The 21,310-nt window shown below is 48.6% G+C and overlaps 1 long non-coding RNA gene across 4 annotated transcripts in view; it reads left to right on the top strand.

Moving 5' to 3' along the window:
* LOC124101041 (uncharacterized) overlaps positions 1–21,310 on the top strand; it is a 49,838-nt gene that overhangs the window by 20,099 nt on the left and 8,429 nt on the right. For 3 of the 4 annotated variants that reach the window (XR_006854513.2, XR_009228011.1, XR_009228009.1), the window contains one exon: positions 145–19,694. This is a non-coding gene — a long non-coding RNA (uncharacterized LOC124101041). The remainder of the gene's footprint in view (positions 1–144; positions 19,695–21,310) is intronic. The other variant, XR_009228010.1, reaches the window with a different exon arrangement.

The raw sequence follows: 21,310 nt of genomic DNA, 5'->3' as shown, positions 1-21,310 counted from the left end.
TGGTGTTATTTCTAGTGAGCCCTCAGGATGCTCTTTAGGAGGACCGGCAGGGAGACTGTAGGGAGTGCTGACTGTGTTCGGGGCCCGGGCCTAAATGCTTTTATACCTATTTAACACATGTTGTATCTTCCTGTCTCATTGCAGGGCTGGAGTTGCTTAAGTGGGATTGCCGAATCCATGGGGTACGTTTGTCTTGCCAATCGGGGTCACCTCACAGGGTGACATGGTCCCCACGTCACACTTGGACATCTGTGGTATTTTCACCTTGAAGGCCCATGACAGGCTAGACCTTGTGGACTCTGTGTGCTCCCTCGCGTCTGCCAGGCCCCCTGCAGATCCCCCTTCCATTGAGACCATGCTGGGGCCACCTCTGAGACAGTCCCGAGGTAAGACAAAAGCAAAAGTGTCCCCAAATGGGGCATTTCTTAGAAATGCAGAGAAAGCTCTCATTTTCATTATTGCAATTTACATACAACTCAGATGCTCCAAATTTCCTAGGTGGCTAATTGAGCTGCTCTTCCCATTTGTTACTGATTTCTCAGAAATGCGAGATACCATCGTTCTAGCCAAACCCCAATTTGAAGAAGCAAGCAGTGGTTTCTCTGTACCAAGTCATCCAACTTCTGTGGGAAGACCTAGTTGCTTTTCTTATTTTAAAATGTCTCCTTCATGCTGGGTGCGGTGGTGTGCGCCTGTAATCCCAGCGGCTTGGGAGGCTGAGGCAGGAGGATCGTGAGTTCAAAGCCAGCCTCAGCAAATAAGCAAGGCACCGAACAACTCAGTGAGATCCTGTCTCTAAATAAAATACAAAATGGGGCTGGGGATGTGGCTCAGTGGTTGAGTGCCCCTGAGTTCAATCCCCAGTACAAAAAAAAATTCCTTTATTACTTTTGATTATATGAAAAATTCAAAACTTAGAGTAAGGTGAAAAAGGAAATAAAGTGAATACCCACAGATCCTCCACCTGGGCTTGATGAGTCTACTCATTGGGTCTATGATCCACATCTGCCTCTACAGAGACCTTCTACTGGGCACAGCAGTGCATACATCTGTAATCCCAGCAACATGGGAGGCTGAGGCAGGAGGATGGAAAGTTTGGAGGCCAGCCTCAGCAATTTAAATAAACATTAAAAAGGACTGAGGAGCAACTGTGTTTCATGTTCAGTTTTCATGTTGCTCAGTGGTAGAGTGCCCTCCGTTCAATCCCCACACACACACACACACACAAAAAAAAGAAAATGAACATTTCCTTACATAGACTATCATTACCATACCCAAGACCGTCCACCATAATTCAATAACATCACCTGATATCTAGCCCAATATATAAATGTCTCCAATTGTCCTGAGTTTTCCTGGCTGCTTAGTTTTGAATCAGGATCCAATTGAGGGTTATGCATTACGTTTTCTATCGTCTTTTTTTTAATCATTAGCTATTTATTTTTAGGTGGTGCTGAGGATTGAACCCAGGGCCTCACAGGCGTGAGGCAAGTGCTTTGACCACTGAGCCCCAGCCCTCTCTTGTCTTCGAGGCACCTGGAGTGGTTTTCTATTCTCTTCTTTTTTCCTTTAGACCCAAAAGCAAGCCTCCAACTGACCATGGATTGAGACCTCTGAAACTGTGGGCCAAAACAAACCTTTCATTCTTTTAAAGTTGCTTATCTTGGGTGCAGCGGTGTAATCCCGTAATCCCCAGAGGCTCGGAAGGCTGAGGGGTTGGAAAGGTGGTGACGTGATTTGACCCTGACCTGACTGAGAAGCTCGGCTGTGGTCTTATGAAAAAGGTCCACGTCTGGTCTTTCTCTCTTCTCCTGGTGGTGCTGAGTTTGTTCCTCTGTCTTCTGAGCAATACCAGGGTGCACAGGGTCACCTTTCCCCATCACAGGGGTGCTTCATTAGATCATTGGTTAAGGTGGCGGTACCAGGAGCACTTTGTAATCAGGGACACCAATTCTTGGGCACCTGGTCCACAGATGAAAAGACAGCCTTTCTGTTGACAACTTTAGCATCGTTCATGGTCCTTGACTGAAACAGACATCACACTTACGAGCTGGTGACTTTTTAAACCTGTCATTCCTTCTACGTTCTTGTTTTAGGGACAAACGAGGCAAGGCACCGAGGACAGCAGGAAACAGTTTTTATTTGGCTGCAGCCAGGTTCAGAGGGCACAGCCTTTGCTGTAATCAATCAATCCCCTGAACCCCGAGTTCAGGGAGTTTCAGAGTTTTATACCCAGCATGTCAGGGGAGGGGCTCAGAAGTTCACAGTCTGCAGAAGTTCACATAAAAGCAGCTTTTTCTTTCACTGTTCTGGGCAAGTTAACCCTTCAAGGACAACACCCGAGAAGGGGAGAGCTTCTTCTCCCCTTTCTTTCCTCCCCCTGCCAGCTGTTACCATGGAGCCCATTTGTAACTTATCTTAAAAATGTAGACATCTCTGTGAAGCCCAGCTCAAGGCCAGAGGCCTTGTTTGCACATTTCTACAAAGTACTATACTGGATACGTTTGTGAAAAACTAGTAAGGGGGTGCTCAGCACCTGGAGTGCTGGTATCTTCCTGGCCAGTGGCCAAGTAAAACAGGGTGACACGAAAATAGGAAGTTTATCTACATTGAACTCTTTTGCAGAGACTCTTTTGCTGACAGTCCTAAAATCAGCCATGGTGAAGAGGGCTTTTCAGTGGAGAAAGGGGGTGCCACTACATTCTTAGTGGGTGCTCTCTGTAAAGGAGAGTATACTTTTATGCTATGCTTTTTTTAAAAAAAAAAATTTTTTTTAGTTGTAGATGAACACAATATCTTTATTTTATTTAGTTTTATATGGTGCTAAGGATCAAACCCAGGGTTTGTGCTAGGCAAGTGCTCTATCCCTGAGCTACCATGCCAGCCCTTATGCTATATTTTTTTAGATAAGTGTCCCCAAAGGCCCCTGTGTCAAAGGCTTGGCCCTCAGCCCATGGTGCCATGGGGAGATGGTGGAACCTTTATGATGTGGGGGTGTCCTTGAAGGGGATGGTTGGATTCTGGCCCCTTCCTCTCTCTTTCTGCTTCTGGGTGCCAGGATGTGAGCACTCTATTTGCCACTGAGCCCCAGAGCAAAGGGACCAGGTAGCCATGTCCTGGAACCTCTGCCACCCTGAGTCATGTTTACAAAACCTTTCCTCTTTTTAAGTTGATGAGCTCAAGCAGGTTATTATAGTAATCGGCAGCTAACACATTTTTGTCTCTCCCTTTTGAAAACAAATATGCAGAAAACGACTATGAGTAATATCCCAAACACCCAGACTTTCACCCCCCGAAATATGTGTTAAAATGTTGGCATATTCACCTTGGAAAATTTTTTAAGAAAGATGACCATAAATGCTCTGAAATCACCCACCCCTGCCCTTTCCCACCTCGTCCCCTCTGCTGAAGTAACTGGTGTCATAAATGTGGCACCTACTTCTAAGCCCATTTTAATATTTTTTATAAAAATGTCTTTTTCTATGAATAATACTAGAGATAGCATTATTTTGCTTGAGGTTTTTTTTCCCACTTTACTTATTTATTTTTGCATTACAATTCATTTTTTAAAATTTTTTATTTTTTTAGTTTTGAGTGGACACAATATCTTTTATTTTTATGTGGTGCTAAGAATCAAACCCAGTGCCTCATGCATGCCAGCCAAGCGCACTACCATTTGAGTCATAGCCCCAGACCCTGCATTACAATTCTTTTTTTTTTTTCCTTAGGTGTAGATGGACACAACACAATGCCTTTATTTTTTTATGTGGTGCTGAAGATCCAACCCAGGTTTCACCCGTGCTAGGAGAGAGCCCTACCACTGAGCCACAATCCAAGCCCTGCATTACAATTCTTAATACACCATTATACCATAATTTATCATATCTCTGATTATATATAAGGTATGTTGACACCAAATTCACATCTTCATACATGTATTTTGTGTAGTGATGAGGGTCTCCTTTCACCATCCATGCTATTCCCCTTCTCCCTCCCTTTCCCTCCCACCCCTATTCCCTATCTAGAGGTAATCCTCCTCTCTTGCTCTCCCTCCCTATCCCATTTTGAGTCACTCCCCTTATATCAGAGAAGACATTCGGCATTTGTTTTTCTGGGATTGGCTAACTTCACTTAGCATCATCTTCTCTAATGCCATCCATTTCCCTGCAAATGCCATGATCTTATTCTTTTTTAGTGCTGAGTAATATTCCATTGTGTATAAATGCCACATTTTTTTTTTGCCCTTTGCAATGTTGGAGGTCTAGCCCAGTGCCTTGCACATGCTAGGCAAGTGCTCTTCCACTGAGCTACATCCCCACCCCACCTTAGTATTTTGTATAGAAACAGATTCTGCATATATCACTAGGCCTCTTCCTCTTCCTACCCAACACTGTGGAGATCAATTCATATTAATTCATATGTAGCCAGCTTGTTCCTTTAACTGTGGGATGAGATTCCACCCTTACCTCTCTATGGAGGAACATTTGAGTTGGGGGGTCTGCATCTTTCCAGTCTCACTAGATAAGACCCAAATGACCACGCTAATGTACACTTCCACTAGCCAGGTATAACGGTCCTTGGTCCCCCATATCTTCGTCTGCATAGGGAGAGTATAAGATTATTAACTGTTTGCCCAACTAGTAGGTGAGAGCTGGTGTCTTTTGTTGCTTTAATTTGTATGTCCTGACCACACTGGGCACACTTGACAGACCTTATTTAATCCTCTCAGAATTTCGTTCGTGATCATTCCCATTGTGCTGAAGAGGAGACTGAGGGTCAGAGAGGTACAATGATTGTCTAAGGTCTTAGAGGCCCCCAAAGCCTTGGGTCTATACAGCATTGCTTCTCCATACTCTTCCCACATGGCCAGACGGCTCCTAGAGAGATGGACAGGTTCTAAAGCCCCTGCAAGGCTTTTAGCAGAGAAGTCATTTGTTAATCAAAAAAAAAAAAATGCAGCTTTGCAAATAATTTTTAGGCCACCAGGACTTCTGGGTCAGGAGACACAGAGGGCAGTCGAAAGTGTTCATTCTCACCGCCGCTCAGGACGGAGGGGTGGTGGGTTGGTAGTCGCCAAGCTTCTCCTGGCTTGGGGGTTGATTGTAGCCAGGGTGGGTGGTTTGGATGGGGACCGGAGCTACCAGATTGAACGTTCTGGAAACTTTTAGATCTTAAGGTAAGAGAAAAAGAACCTTTTTTTCTGCTTCTCTCTCTCTCTCTCTCTCTCTCTCTCTCTCTCTCTCTCTCTTTTATTGAAGTCCTCTGAAAAAAGAAGTGACTTACAGGTGGACCAACCTTCAGGACTCCCGTTTTGGGGAATTTGGGGGCTCTGGGCTGTTCGAGGTCACCCAAGTATCTGATTTGTCCTTAGAACCCAGCGAAGTATTCATTACACGACATCCACTTCACCGACGCTCGTGAAGTGAATAAATAAATTTAAAGAAGTTTGGAAATGAAAAGCAAAACCCACAAACCCCCACATTCTGGTTCCTTTGGGGGCTGCTGGTGGAGCTTAACAGATTCGAGAAAGGTCCTCGGTGAGAAGAAGGGGCCTGGCTTTGGGGAGGCTGTCAGGGAGTCACTCAGGGAGCTGTCAGCCTTCAGCCTTGTCAGCCTCCAGCCTCGTCAGCCTCCAGCCTCGCAGACCAGACTCCCTGATGGCCTCCCAGATGCCCCCCCCCCCCCCCCGGGGGGAGATACACAAAAGCTTAGAACAGCATGGGGCCGGCCCCACACAGCCTCCAGTCTCTCCAGGTCCCCTCTGTTGTAAGTCATCCTGAAAACAAGCCAGGGGACCTCCTGGGGACATTCCCACCCCCAGAGCCTTCGCCCTGACGTTCCCTTTCAGCCTCAGGCTTTTTGCATGACCGAGTCTCAGCTCCAACATCACCTCCAACTCCAGGTGTTGACCACCTCCTCTGTGCCACCACAAATGCGATTTTATTGTTCATTTATTTATTGTGGTGCTGGGTCTTGAACCCAGGGCCTTGTGCATGATGGGCAAGTGTTTCTACCACTGAGCTCCCAGCCCCACAAATTGGATTTTAAATAACTCCCTCTTTGGAGTAAGGGAGATGTTCCCAGGAGGTTAGAAAGACTGAGCATTTTAAGTTGTTGATGGACCTTTATTTATTTTTATGTGGTGCTGAGAATCGAACCCAGTGCCTCACACATGCCAGGCAAGTGCTCTACCACGGAGCCCCAGCCCCAGCCCAAGGCTGAGCCTTGAAACCCAGGATGTGGTGGGGCTGAGATTTGCTCCCCCAGATCTCTGACCCCAGTTCTCCTGCCCGGGGACCCCTGTGCCCTGAGAGACTTGGTCAGACAAGGCTGTGAAGCAGAGATCTACACCCACCAAGTGCACAAACATTGAGCGCCTACTGTGTGTGGGCAGCTTCTAAAGTCCAGGTGAAGGACTATCCAGGAAGTCAGAGGCACTTGTGGAGTGCAATTAGCATCTTGATGAAATAGGAAAAAAAGATCCAAGGGCTAGGGGGCAGGCAGCAAGGAAGGGGGCGGTGCTTACTGAACAAAGGGATGTTTAAAATGTCCTTGTGTCTTGGCACAGAGAAGGCCCCCCAAGCAATATCTGAATTGAATCCAATTGGATCCAGTCAATGCCCTGCTTGGGGAAAAACCAAAAAATGGTTTCTGGCCTCACGGAAACATTCCCTGTGAGGCGGAGGAGAAGGGCGAATCTCCTGTGGGGGTTAGCAAACCAAAGCAACAGATGCATTTTAAATAAGGCAGACCCGCAGCTCTCAGGTTGCAGAAGTTTTGGCTAAAAGAGAAACACCCACTTGTATGTTGCAGGATTTGAGCTTAATCACCTGCTACTATTGAAGGCTAATCTCCACTTTCCAGATAAATGGAGGGTTGGCTCTGTTACAGAAGGCTAAACCAGCTCTGGGGGCCCCTGAACTCCACAAAGGGGCTGATCTGGTTGTCTGAGCTCTGGATCCAAAGTGGTAAAGGATGCTTTGTCCCAGGATAGAAACAGTGAAATCCTGTTCCAGGTTGCCCACCAGGAACCAGCAACTTGACTTGTTTTTTTTTTTTTTTTTTTTACTTGAATGTTGTATTACTCAGCTTACTGTTACTGTAACAAAATGCCTGAGGTGATCCGATTTTTTTAAAAATGGTTTATTTGGGTTCACAGTTCTGGAGCATTCAGTCTTTGACAGGTTGAGCCTGTTGCTTTGGGCACAGTACATCATGGCCCGCATGCAGGTTGGAAGAAATTTGTTTACATCATGGTGGCTGGGAAACAGAGACAGAGGAAGGGGTTGGGGTCCCAATATCCCCTAAAAGGACACATCCCCACCAGTGACCTAACTTTCTTCTACTAGACGCCCCCAACCTCCTAAAGGTTTTGCCACCTCCCCATAGTGCTAGACGCTTCAAGCTGGTGACTTCAAGCTTATCACACATGGTCCATTGGGAGACCTTCAAGGTCTAGAACTCTAAGTCCCTAACATGCAATCACCCTAACAGAGCCGTGGGGTGGGTGCGAGTGTCGGGCCCCACTCTAGAGAGAGGAAAATGAGACTCAGACCAAATCAGCTAAAAACCACAATCACCTAACAGAGGTCTCAGGCTGACTCCTGTGGTTTCTGTTTCTCACAATCAACTGCAGCTCGAAAATATCAGATGGAAAATTCCAGAGGCCAACAATTCCTAAGTTTTATTTCTTAAAAAAAAAAAAAAACAAATTTGTTACTATTTATAACAAAGCATCCAACTATTTATGACTATGATAACTATTTATCACATAGCTGGCCGACTCCTCTACCTACCCCTCTTTCCCATTGGGACTTTGAAACACACATCTAATGAAAGATCCTTCCTTAGGTCCTTTCCTCTCTCTTCATCCTGTTAAGTCAGTCTTTGAAGGAGGAACGGAGAAGAGAGACTAAAAACAAACTACGAGGCTCACAGAGAATTCAAAGTCACATTGTCTTGAGTTTTGAACCATCTTGTGACTGAAAGAATGGTATGTCTGGGAGATATTTAGAAAGACCTTTCTGGGCAGAGCCGAATTTAGATCATCTTCCAAGTACCTTCTCAGGGTAATGACTTCATCTAAGGCACACAAAAATTACCCAGTTGCAATTCACCAAGCGACTATGAAATATCTACTCCAGAGCCTCAAATAAGGAAGGAATCAATCCTTGTTTTTATAAAGGCATTAAGGGAATTAGTTGTTTGTAGCAATTAAGGGCACTTTTGCACTTTGGGCTTTTATCTTAAAAACACAATTCTAGCTGGGTGTTGTGGGACACACCTGTAATCCCAGCCGCTGGGGAGGCTGAGGCAGGAGGATGGTGGATTCAGAGCCAGCCTCCACAAAAGCGAGCTTAACCCCTGAGCCACATCCCCAGCCTTTTTTTTTTTTTATGTTTTCTTTTGAGACAGGGCCTCACTAAGTTGCTGAGGCTGGCCTTGAACCTGAAATCCTTGTGCCTCAGCCTCCTGAGCCACTGGGATTATTACACAGACCTGGGCCACCGCGCCCGTCAGGCCTCTTGTTCAAATATATCATTGGGTCCAAAGAACTAAGTAAGCTCCTTCATTTGAGGACGGTTCAATGTAAGAGTTGTTTTTCATTCTCCAATTTATCTTTTCCCTCTGAATCTCGAAGTTGAGGTTTTTTCCGTGCAGTTCTCGAGGGAGTTCCGGAAGGGCATCCTGCAGACGTATTTGCATGGACCTCTATTTCCATTTTTTTGGTTCACCTTCTGGGAAATTTTCAATTTCTGTTTCTCGAACGGGCCCATCCTCTTTACCTTCCTGTAAATTCAGTTCGACTTCTCTAGGGTGACTCAATATCACTTTCGCATAGGCCAGGAGGCACCAGCCCGCTCCACCCAGTCTTCTTTGATCAGAAAGCGATCACCTGCCATTCATCTGATGACCTCCAACCCAGACGTTTTTCAATCAGGGGCCACATTCTGAGTAGTGCCCCAGGATCTCATGCCAGGCCGCTTCATCCTGCCAGAGGCATGGATCATCACCGCTCTGCCCCTTACTCTGTAGCGTCCCCTGTTGACAGCTGGACCTGCCAAGGTGTCACAGTGCCTGGGTTCCAGTCATTGTTACGCCTTAGCCTAAGGTGACCTCACAATGCCTGGTCCCCGACCCCACTTCATCTCTTCATGTGGACCCTGGATCCTCTCATGAGCAGGGCGGACCCAGTCCAGGAAATTATTTTGAGAGAGAGGGGAACTGTACTCATATAACTTTTATGGCCACATATGGTTACGATTATTCTATTTTTTTTTTTTTAGTTATTGTTCATTTCTTCCTGTGCTGATATATAAATGAAACTTTATCACAGGTAGGGGTATGGTAGCTTTTCATTAGGGTGGCCAAAATATCTGATAAGAACAAATTAGAAGACAAAAGATGGGTGCACAGGGTCAGAGGACACTCCCAGTAGTCCAGTGGACTATCAATGGATAGCTCAATGGGGTCAGAACCCCCAGGAACCAATCAGGGCCTGAAAGTCTCACCCTTGAACCTGGTTTTTGTTTTGGGGGACTGGGAATTCCTCATCCTGGCCTTTGGGGAAACATTCCCATTGGGAAAAAACATAGTAAATGTAAGGGTCAGTAGTGTCTGTGATTTGTGGCATTCCCTGGGGGATCTTGGAATGTGCCCCCTGGATGGGGGAGGGGCTCTCCTGTAAATGACACCATCCTTTACTGAATGGCTGAAGCCAGAAATCTAGGGTTGACCCTCCATTCTTTCCTATCCTTGCTCCCACATCTTACTCATCACCAATTTGCCCGTTCTACCTTCCAAAACTCAGAACATAACTCCACGTAGCTACATCTCTCGCATCCCCACTGTCCCGTAGCTCCCTTTATCTCTGCTGAGTCACTAACTGGTCTGCAATCCCCACTCACGCTCCCCCAGCAGCCCCAGGAGATCTCCAACGTAAACCTCGGTGTCAGCCCTCACAGGAAGCTCTCCGATGGCTTCTTAGGGTTCCTACCTACTATATAAAAAATTTATATAGTATTATATATTATATAAATTTTTTTCTTTTTATCTTCCATTCCTTTACATCTCCCTTCAGCTGTATCTAATCACTTCTGCAACATATGTTGGCAGTTCTTAATTTCAATTACTGAATCGTTCAGGTGGACAATTTCCAATCAATGTCCTCACCTTTTGTGGGTCATTTATTTTCTTTTCTTTTTTTTGTTAAGAATTTTTTTAAAAATATTTATTTATTTATTTTTAGTTTTCAGCGGACACAACATCTTTTTGTATGTATGTGGTGCTGAGGATCGAACCCGGGCCGCACGCATGCCAGGCGAGCACGCTACTGCTTGAGCCACATCCCCAGCCCGAGTCATTTATTTTCTTCCAGTATTTTACCTTCTTTTTTTTTTTCTTTTTCAATAACAGACTTTGTGTTTTTTAGAGTACATTTAGCTTTGCAGTTAAAGAGAATCTCTGTTGCACCCAAACATGACCTCCCCATTATCAACATCCTACACCAAAGTGGCACATTTTTTTTTTGTTACAATCAATGAACCGACATTAATGCATCATTATACCCTGAAGTTCGAAATTGACATTATGATTCCCTCTTGATGAACTCACTCTATAGGGTGGCGTGCATACTGACAAGTACCTATTATTATGTACCATATAAATAGTTTCACTGCCCTAACAATCTTCTGTGCCCTCCTCGTTCACCCCTCACTCCCGTCTAACCCCTGGTCATCTTAACTAATCTCTTTTGTGGGGCACCAGGGATTCAACCCAAGGGTGCTTCACCACTGAGCCACATCCCCAGCCCCCCTTTTATTGTTATATTTTGAGACAGGGGAATCACTAAGTTGGCGTAGGGCCTCACTAAGTTGCTGAGGCCGGCTTTGAACTTGCAATCTTCCTGCCTCAGCCTCCCGAGCCACTGGGTTACAGGTGTGCCCCACTGTGCCCTGCAATCACCGATCTTTTCATTGTCTCTATAGTTTTGCCTTTTCTAGAATATCAGGCGGTTGAAATCGTACAACATATAGCCTTTTCATATTGGCTTCTTTCACTTAGTAAAAGGCATTTAAGGGGCTGGAATTGTGGCTCAGTGGTAAAGCATCTGCCTAGCACATATCAGGTATTGGCTTCCTTTCTGAGCACCATATATAAATAAATGAATAAAATAAAGGTCCATCAACATCTAAAACAATTTTTTTTACAAAGGCATTAAGTTTCCTCCATGTCTTTTTAATTTTGTCCAGCGATTCTATTGTTCTCAGCAGGAGGAATGGTCTCAAATAATCCAGCCTCCTTGTGTGGTTAGACAGCGTTCTGTTACTATAACAGAATGCCTGGAATAGTCGGCTTTATGGAGAAAAGGTGTATTTTGGCCCACAGTTTGGGTCCATGGTCAATTGGCCCCATACTGTTAGGCCTGTGGTGGCAGCAATCCTGGCAGAAGGAGGTGGTGGGGCAGGCCATACCCTTCAGGACTGGGCTGCAAAGAAGAGAAAGAAAATGAGACCGAGGGTCCCATAATCTCTTTCAAGGGCACAGCCTCCACCCACCCACCCCAAAAAATCTAAACCATCCCATTAGGCTCTACCTCTTAAAATTTCTCCCATGTCCTATTAGCACCATTCTGGGGGAAAAGCTTTTAACTCATGGGCTTTTGGGGCGTACATTTCAAATCCAATCTACAGCACTGCTGTGGCTGGAAACCTCCCATTATCTTCAGAGGAGAGGAAAACTTCCTGTCCTGCCAATCACGGGATGGGTGATTTGGATAGTGCCTAGCCCTCCAGGTTCACACCACACTCCCCTTGGATCTTGGCACTGCAGTAGGATGCTGGGCTTTTCCATGTACCTCAAATATGCCAAGCTCCTTCCTACCCCAGGGACTTTGCATGTGGTCCCCACCCCCTCCATCTGGAATGTTCTTTCTTTACCTCATCCTCTGGGTCTCAGTTTAGATGTTACTTCCTCCGAGTGACCTTTCCTGACTGGTCCAGTTTGAAGTGTCCTCCAAAGGCTCATGCAACAATAAAGGACCATTAGAGAATCTTCTTGGTGGGCTGACATGGCCTGATTTACATCTGAGATCCCTGCAGGTCTTGGGGGAGGGGGGGTGACGGTCATAGACATGTTCATGATCCTGCAGGGATAATGGGTGCTCGAGGGACAGGGACAAGAGAGGGGACGGGAGAGAAAGAGCCACACTGAGTATGTTCAGGATTATGACAATATACTGTAGTAAATGTTATATGAATATGGTCCCTCTCACAATGTCTTCCTGTCCTGTACTCACCCTTCTTGTGATAATGTGAAGTGACACAGAGTCCACATGAGGAGATGAAGTGACCAGGCATTGTGATGTAGTATTAGGCCGTCACATAACAACGACTCGAACCCAAGCACCTCGGCAGTCAAGCTGGTAACCAGATGCTACAAAGTGACGAACGGGAGGGTAGCATATGCAGTGTGGAAACTCTGGACAGAGGGATGATTCATGCCCTGGGGCAGAATGAAGTGAGATGGCATGAAATTTTGTGGCACCCCTCGGAAGGACACACAAATTAAGACTCATAAACTGTTGACTTCTGGGATTTTCCATTCAATATTTTTTTTTAAGCTGCAATTGTCAGTGGGTAACCAAAACCATAGAAGGAGAAGTCTCAGGTAAGGAGGAACTAGTGTGCTGAAATGAGAATGGGCTGGAAGAGGAATCAGCCTGGGGTCTCCGTTACACTTTGAAGGTGATTCTTCTGAGTCACATTTTCCTCCTCTCTAGAGTGGGGTCCATACTTGCACCCAACCCGTAGCTTTTTGGGGATAATTATATGTTAGTGATTATAATTATAGCCATCAGCTATGGTTTGGATCTTGAATGTCCCTCAAAGACCTTAAATGCTAAAGACTTGGTTGCCAGCCTGTGGCACTCTTGGGAGGGGGTGGAACCCTTAAGAGGTGAGGCCTACTGGGAGGAAGTTAGTCATTGGGGGTGTGTCTCAGTCCCTTCCTCTGTCCTTGCTTCCCAGTCACCATGGGGTAAACAGGCATCCTCACCCACATGCATCCTCACCCACGCCTACCATGATGCGCTGAGTTGCCACAGGGCCAAATAACCATGGACTACAGTCTCCGAAACTGTAAGCGAAAGTAAATCTTTCCTCTTTTAATTTGATTACCTCAGGCGTTTTGTTACAGTAATGGGAAGCTGACTCATACACTGACCTTGCCTTCTAAAGGAGGCACAGCCCTCATCTGATGCCTTTGAGACCTGTGCTCTTCTCTACATCATATGCAATATGATGCACAAGAAGGTTTGGATTTGGAGAGCATCTCTGATTTCAGATTTGCATATTAGGATGTTCCGCTGGTAAAGTCTATGCAAATATCAGGGAAAAACAAAACAACAACTCTTAACCATAATATTACCCTCACAGCTCATTTGGAAGAAATATTTAGGAAACATAAACATAATCTCTGCCCCCAAATGGTCCACAATCTGGTTAAAAAGACAAGACATCCTTCTGCATGGAGCTGGATTAAAAAAGACTTCATCTGTCTGGTATAGTGCTGCCCACTTGTAACGGGCAGTCTCCAGAGTCTCAGGAGACTGAGGCAGGAGGATCGCAAGTTCAAGGCCAGCCTCAGCAACTTAGCGGAGACTGTCTCAAAAGTTTAAAAATTTAAAAAGAGGACTCTGGGGGTAAAGCATCCCATGGGTTCAATCCCCAGCGCCCAAACAAAAGCAAAAATCCCAAAACAAAACCATATCTAGGGCTGGGGTTGTGGCTCAGTGGTAGAGCGCTCGCCTAGCATGCATGAGGCACTGGGTTCAATCCTCAGCACCACATAAATGTAAAATAAAGATATTGGGTCCACCTAAAAATTAAAAAAAAAAAAAACAAACACACACACACATCTAAGGAAACCAATTCAAGACAAAAACACTCAAACTGAGCCGTTGGTTGAGCTCAGCCTTGAACCATCAGGTGATGGGGTTGCCGTGTCCCTCTGCAGCTGGGTCCTATGGTGGTGGTCCCATGTGCACCCTCCCCCCCCTCTCCGCCCCCCCCCCACAGGCCCTGCAGTTCTGGGGATGGAACCTGTTAGGTGCAGGACAGGCTGAGTAAGCTGTCTGCAGGGCATGCCAAACAAAGTTAGCTGCAGGGTGACCTGCCCTCTCAAACCCTCTGTCTGGTTCTTTATCAACTATTTGCTTCAAGCCAAATGCCCAAGCCCCCGCTCAAGGCCGAACACGTAACCCCCCTTGCCCCCCACCCACCCAGCTTGGTTTTCCATTTTTTAAAGACACTTTAAATTCCGTAGTGATCTGGAATCCTCCGAACACTTGGAAAGATATCATCGAGGTAAGCGTTGACTTAAAAGTATCCAGGGCCTGTTGGGATTTGGCCAGTTTATCCCTAACAGCTCTTCCCTGGTCTGGGATCCCACCTAGGACTCCCCCCCTCCTCCGCCACTGCCTCCAACCGGACAATTCCCTTCTGTTTCCCACCACCATCTCGGCAGTTCGGAGGGGCTCTGGGGGGGCAATAGCAGGAAGACCCCCCAAACCGTAGCTATTCACACGTTTGTGAAGGAGGTGACTGTCGTAGGGCCTGCTCAGTGAGCTGGATCTAGATGGGACTCAGATGAATCATCACGGGGGGGGGGGGACACTTCTTATAGAAAGCTCAGGTGCCTGGCCTCTCACCTGGGCCTCCCCTGCTGACACGACTCCCTCTGGGTAGCCTCACCCTGGTCAGCAAGGGGCCTCTTGTGCATCCCTTGCACCTGGAGGGGGTGGGTAGCAGGGACCTGGGGGTGTCTGCTCAGCTGGGACCCCTCCGCCTGGTTCCAAACTCTGTGGGAAAGCCCGGGGGGGGGACACCCACCAACCATGTTAAAATAAAACTCGGAATTGAAAAGACCCTTTCTTTCTCTCTCTTTCGGTCTGAGTCACCATATAAAGCTCCCTCCTGGTGGACACATATAATATACCAGAGGCCAGTCCAGGGTGACCTGTCCTTTTGGCACCAGTGTGGAGGACCGTCCACCCCACTCTCAGATCTGCGGTTGGCAAAGGGAGGCCTCCCCCCGCCAACAGATCCCTACAAAAGGCCTGACGTTCCCTGGGGGTCCCCCAGAAAATACTGGGGGGGTGGTCACTGGGAGATGGCCGCCTTGGGATCCCGGTTCACACACGGGCTCTACTTTCCTCTTGCAAGTGAGCCCTGAGCCTCGGTTCTGTCCTCTGTCAAATGGGGTCACGGGCAGCATCTTCTTCCTGGGCCGCCGTGGGCTTCGTCTGAGATGACACGGGGCAGGGTGGCTAGCACGGTGGCTGACCCTCAGACGGTCAGGGTCAGGTCTCCCTGGATGTGGCAGAGAGCCCTGGCCTCTCCCTCCAGTCTGGAAGTTCAAAGAGGAGTGGGAAGAGACCCGCTGTCCCCCCTCATGAAGGACACCCCATGTCAGGTCCGACTGCTTTGGCTTGTTTTGCAGGGCCAGGGCTGAAACCCGGGGCGCTGGACATTCTGGGCAGGCCCTCGACCACCAGCTACCCTCTAGCCCTGAGCTGGGTTAGAGAGTGGGGACCCTTCTAGACTCAAGTGCCTGAGAGACTTTCCATGGTCAGCGAGTGCCAGACCAGCCATAGGCTGAGAGTACACCCGCTACCTACAGCTAGGGACACGGGGGTCACCGTTAAAGTGCCAGGAGGCATTGACCCCTGTGATAGGCTTTCTGGAAAGTTCCATCAGCTATTCCTATCTCTTGGGTCCTCTCTAGCAGCTTCACCTCCAGCCCTGTGGCCCCTGTGGTGTCCCCCCCCCATCCCAGGTGAGCCCCGTGAGGGACAGTGGGGTCCGTGGGGAGAGCAGAGAGGGTCTTCAAAGACTGAGCCCCGGAGCCTGGGCTTCATTTCCCTATGACCCACGTGGAACTCCGCATCCACAGAGCAAGGGTGAGTGGAAATAGAGCAGGGAGACAGCTTCCAGGACTTTCCCATGTGACTATACCCACGCAATCTCAGCGCCCACGTGGAACACGGATCTCGGGCCCCGTAGCAGGGTTCCGTTCCTTGCCCTTCCCACCAAGTCACCTCTGTCCCTGGAGATGACCTCTTGCCTAACCGCGAACTCCTTGAACCGTGCTGCATCTGTTTGGATTCTTTCTCTCCACATCAAGCCTGTGAGATTCACCTGTGCTGTGTGCAGCAGTGCGGTTCATTTTCTTCGCTGTGTAGTATTCCATCCTCCTGTTAATGGATATTTGGGATGGTTACATTTGGGGGGTGGGGGGCATGTGTTTGGCTTTAGGGAACGTTGCCACGTGGCTTAACGACTTTCCACAGTGTTTGTACCACTCCACCCTCCCACCAGCCGAGCCCAGGAGTTCTAACAAGGCCTTGGATCATTTCATCAGAAAGACCCGGATTCCAAGTCCTGCTCTGCCACTTAGCAGCTGTGACACTTGGGGCAAAACATATGACTTCTTGGAGCCTCGGCGTCCCCACCCGTAAGTGGAATGATGGCTCTTACCTTGCAGGGCTGTCTCCAGGACTGAGTGAGGGGAAAGCTCGGACCACGAGCTCTTCTTCCTTCCGCAGAATCAACAGGGAGACGCCTCCACGGCCCAGTTCGATGTGAGACCCTGGGTCTACCCTGTCCCAGGGGGATAAGCCCTGTGCTATGCTGTGAAGTGTCCCCCCAAGTTCATGTGTTAGAAACTTAACCCTCAGATTCTCATGTTGGTGGCCTTTGGGACCTAATGAGGGCACCAGGGGGCCGTGGGGGTGGGGCCTCCACCATTGTGTTAGTGCCTTTGTAGGAAGAGTTAGCCCCCATGCTCTGGCTCACCCTGTGCCCCGTAAGCATGCACCAGTGGACGCTCAGCAGATGCCAAGTAGCCAGCCCCGTGGACTTCCCAGCCACCAGGCCTGGGAGGTTAATAAATTTTTATTCCTTATAAATTACCCCGTGTGACATTTGCAGCCTATTTATGGCAGGGCCGTGGACTAGGTGGCCGAGAGATCAAGGAAGAGACCCAGAGAAGGAATACGGTGCCCATATAGTTAGTTGAGAAGTGTTTATGGGGGAGATCCAGTGGCGGCAGGCTGGCCCGAGCGCCTCTGCCCCTCAAAAGGGCTGCCTGGACCCGCACCTTCCTCCCTGAGGTTACTGAGCCATCCCAGTTACTACAGGGAGGGGGTTTATGGGTTCGCTTACAGAAGCCACAAATCATTGATTTGTTTAGTCTGTTTTCTTTCTTGTGTGACCGGCATCCAGCTGTCTGGGTATGTGGGCAAGAGAGCAGCTCACTACAGAAAGCACTGCATTGCTCTAATTCCCAGCATACTTTAGAGAAGTCCAAGGTCCTTCTGGATAGTACGTGTCCAGGCAGGCCACCCTGGCCTGGCTCTCACAGTCCCCTGGGGCTTGTTAAATCCTTGTGAAAGCAACATTTCAGGGACCTGGTACTACTGTCCTCTTTTTTTTTTTTTTTTAAGAACAGTATGCCTGATCTCAGGCATTTTGTTATAGCCACAGAAAACATGACTACATCCTGGATCTTTGCTTCCAGGAACAACCTCCTCTGAGATCAGGGTGGCCCTCAATTCTCGGAAGCTTCAGCTCCCATCCCCAACGGTGGCTGATCCAGCAGTGGGTATAGGCTGTGCTAATGCCAGCCTTACTCTGGGTAGCCACCTGCTCAACTCCCTCAGAGCCCAGCTAGGTCCCCAAGCACAGCAGTGAACACAGTTGGCCACTTCTTCATACTCAGCGGTTTGCCTGTGCTGATGTTCCCTTGGGTGCGGTGCAGCACGGCGGCTTCCTCAGCCCACCCATCTCTCCCCCGCGTCTGGAAGGGAGTAGAGGTTCAGAGAGGAAGTCTTGGGGCTGGAGTGAGCGGGTAGAGGTGGGGTGGGGGTAAAATGCGTGCACTTGACCAAGGAGGCTTAGAGATGGTAAGAGAACTAACTGCCTGAGGCCGTGGTGAGTGGCAGCTACTGTCATTGTCCTGGCCACGGCTTGTGTTTCCTGGGTAATCGCTGAGTGCCAGGCGCTGAGCTTGACTCTTCCCCCCACCCCACCTCTACCCGCTCTGAACCTCAAACGTTTGGCTCAGGCTCCTACCTCAGGACCTTTGCACATGCCGTTAAACTCTTTCTGGCATGCTCCTTGTCCAGACATTTGCTTGGGTGACTCACCATCTCCTACAAATCTCATCTTGCCCGTGAAGACCACTCTGACCGTCCGTCCATCAGTGTGTGTGGACCAACAAGTACTATTGAGAAGGAAGAAGGGACAGAGGAGAGAAGCTGGGGGAGGGGAAAAGGAATGGCGCATGGCCATCTTTATTCCGGTGAAATCAGGTGACGATGAGCATCCCAGAGGGATCCCGATGGCACAGAAAGATCAGAAAAGTCCCCAGAGGGAGGCAGGGCAGCAGCTCTGCTCATTTGCCCCGATGCAGATTTTGAGGCTCCAGATGTGAGCCAGTCTCACAGTCTGGGCAGCCCCCCCTCCCGGTCCCTCCTTCCACCCGCCAACCACCCCGGGGGCTCTGACGACATGAGGAGTCCCCCCATCCCCCAGCCACAGCCCCGGGAACGGTCAGGGTGAGGAAAGATGCTCAGAGACCCTCAAAAATGACTCATGTCACTCCTGCTCCAAACGGGGGACCCTGACACCCTGACCTCCTTGAGTGTTTCGTCCCACTGGATGGCCACCACACCTGGGCAGATGGTGCCCCAGACCCAGGACGGTGTCACCTGCTGCAGCCCCCCCCCCCATCACCACTTCCACCACTCTTTCCTCCCGGGAGGGACCGGGGTTTCACACAGCAGCAGCCGAGGCCCATAAATAGCAGCTGGCCACTCGCAGGCCGACCCTCCCAGGCCCCAAAAAGGAAGTGAGAGAAAGGCGGGCACTTCTGTCCTTCCTGCAGAAAGTACTGCTTCTGCAAGTGACCCCCCCGCAGGCCCTCCCCAGGGCTCCCCATCCTCCGTGCGGACCCAAACCAGCTCAGGGCCTCTGTGGGGCAGGGTTAGCCTCAGGTGGGGCTCAGCTGCTGTAACAGGTAGGACCCAGAGACACGGCCGACCAGGGGGGGAGCGGAGGCCTCACCAGGAATCTGTGCCCCGTTTTGTTTTGTGAATGGCACTTTGTTCCATAATGAGGCCCTGCTGACCCATGTAGGGGCCATGCTGGCTTAAGAAAGCCCCACGGCTGGCTGGGCTCGGGGTGACCTCCCTTGGGAGGTACACTCATCCACGTGAAGATCAATAGTCACACACACCCCCAGCTTTTTAGGCAAAACTAGATTTGGAGTAGCAGTGTCTGGGGATGTCCCCAGCTGCTGCCCCACGGGTGGTCACCAAATGTGAGCGAAGACTTGAATCTCAGGTGAGCAAAGCTGGGAAGACATAGAATGTCCGGTGGGTACCTTTCCAGAGGCCTTTCCCTCAGTCCTTCCCTGTTCAAAGTCTCCATCTGTTCCTGCCCACACTCCTGGCCTGGCACAGCTGCGAGGATAAACCGTGATGCACCCTCAGGACAGGACACGGAATGAGCCGGACCCACGGGCCTCTCACAAACAGGCTGGGGGAGAAGGAAGGCCGGGGACAATGTGTGGCTCCATGCATGTCAACTAGAACTCAGACAGCCCCAGGACCACCGTCAGCCCCCATGGAGGTAGGTGAAATTAAAAAAAAAAAAAAAAAGAGCCGGAATCAGAAACTCACCAAATTCCAATACTGGCGACTTCAGGGTGCCGGGGGGCAGGGGGTGGGGGTGATGCAGCCGGTAAACTTGAACCGCATCTGCAATGCTTCAGGCTTTAAAAAGAATAAACTCCACCAGCCTTTTAAAAAAATATTTAATTTTTAGTTTTAGGTGGATGCAATATCTTTATTTTATTTATTTATTTTTTAAGAGAGAGAGAGAGAGGGAAAGAGAGAGAATTTTTTTAATATTTATTTTTTAGTTTTTGGTGGACACAACATCTTTGTTTGTTTGTGGTGCTGAGGAACCAACCCGGGCCGCACACATGCCAGGCGAGCGCGCTACGGCTTGAGCCACATCCCCAGTCCTTTATTTTATTTTTATGTGGTGCTGAGGATCGAACCCAGTGCCTCATGCATGCCAGGCAAGCGCTCTACCTCTGAGCCACAACCTCAGCCCTGGAACTCTATCAGTTTTAAACAAGGCCCTTTGTTAAATTATTATTATTATTATTATTATTAGTGCTGGGGATCGAACCCAGGGCCTTGTGCATGCAAGGCAAGCACTCTACCCACTGAGCTACATCCCCAGCCCTAAGTCATTTCTTGCACCATTCCAAGTGTGATTTTCTGCATTCAAATATTCGATTTCAACACATGGGTTTTCCCAGCTTCATTATCTTTACCAGAAGGTGGGCACTCTGCAGCACAGGAGAAAACAGACCAAATATCCCTGCCCCTGAAGGCTATGCAGAGACAGATCATAAACACGTAAATAAGGGTCCATGTGTCTGGGGTTGACCAGGTCAGCGTGGGAGGAAAAGGCAGGAAGGTGAGCTGGTGTGACAAATGCTTTGTTTATTTATCAATTTTTTTAAAAAATTGTTCTTTTTAGGTCAACGTGACAGTAGAGGGTATTTTGACATATTCTGCATACATGGAGAATAACATCCTAATCAGGATCCCATTCTCGTGGGTTGTATGACATGGAGTTCCACTGGCCGCATGTTCATACATGAGCACAGGAGAGCTCTGTCTGAAGCATCCTCCTGTCTTTCCTAGTCCCCTGCCCCTCCCTTCCCTGGGGATGCTATCGTAGGTAAGGGAGCACGTGAGGTTATCTAGGATGCCCTGTATTGCTAATATTTTTGCAGTACCAGGGGTGAAACCCAGGCCTTGTGCAGTCAAGGCAGGTGCTCTACCACTAGCTACACCCCCAGCCCTATCCCTTTATTTGAGCCAGAATTTCTCTAGGTTGCCCAGGCTGGCCTCAAACTCCCAGGTGGAAGCAATACTCCTGCCTCAGGTGGCTGAGACTACAGGTGCATGCCTCCCTAGCGTCTTGTTCCTTTTTATGGCTGAGTAATACCCCATTTGGGTGGAGGTATGGCAGTTGCTTGTTGATTGACATCTCAGCTGTTTCCAGTTTCTGATGATCACGAGTCAAGCTCTCATAAACATTGATGCACGTGCTGGTGTGAACATGTCCCTTCATTCTTTCCTAACGGTGGAATCGCTATCTCACCTTGGAGGGATGTTTAAAATTTAAGAACCTGCCAAATTATTTTCAAAAGGGATTTACTGTCT

Source organism: Marmota monax, unplaced genomic scaffold (assembly GCF_021218885.2).
Source record: "Marmota monax isolate L192 unplaced genomic scaffold, Marmota_monax_Labrador192_F-V1.1 WCK01_AAM20220418_F8-fsc00291, whole genome shotgun sequence".
NCBI classification, from domain to species: Eukaryota; Metazoa; Chordata; class Mammalia; order Rodentia; family Sciuridae; genus Marmota; species Marmota monax.
This window is presented reverse-complemented; position numbering and strand designations above follow the sequence as displayed.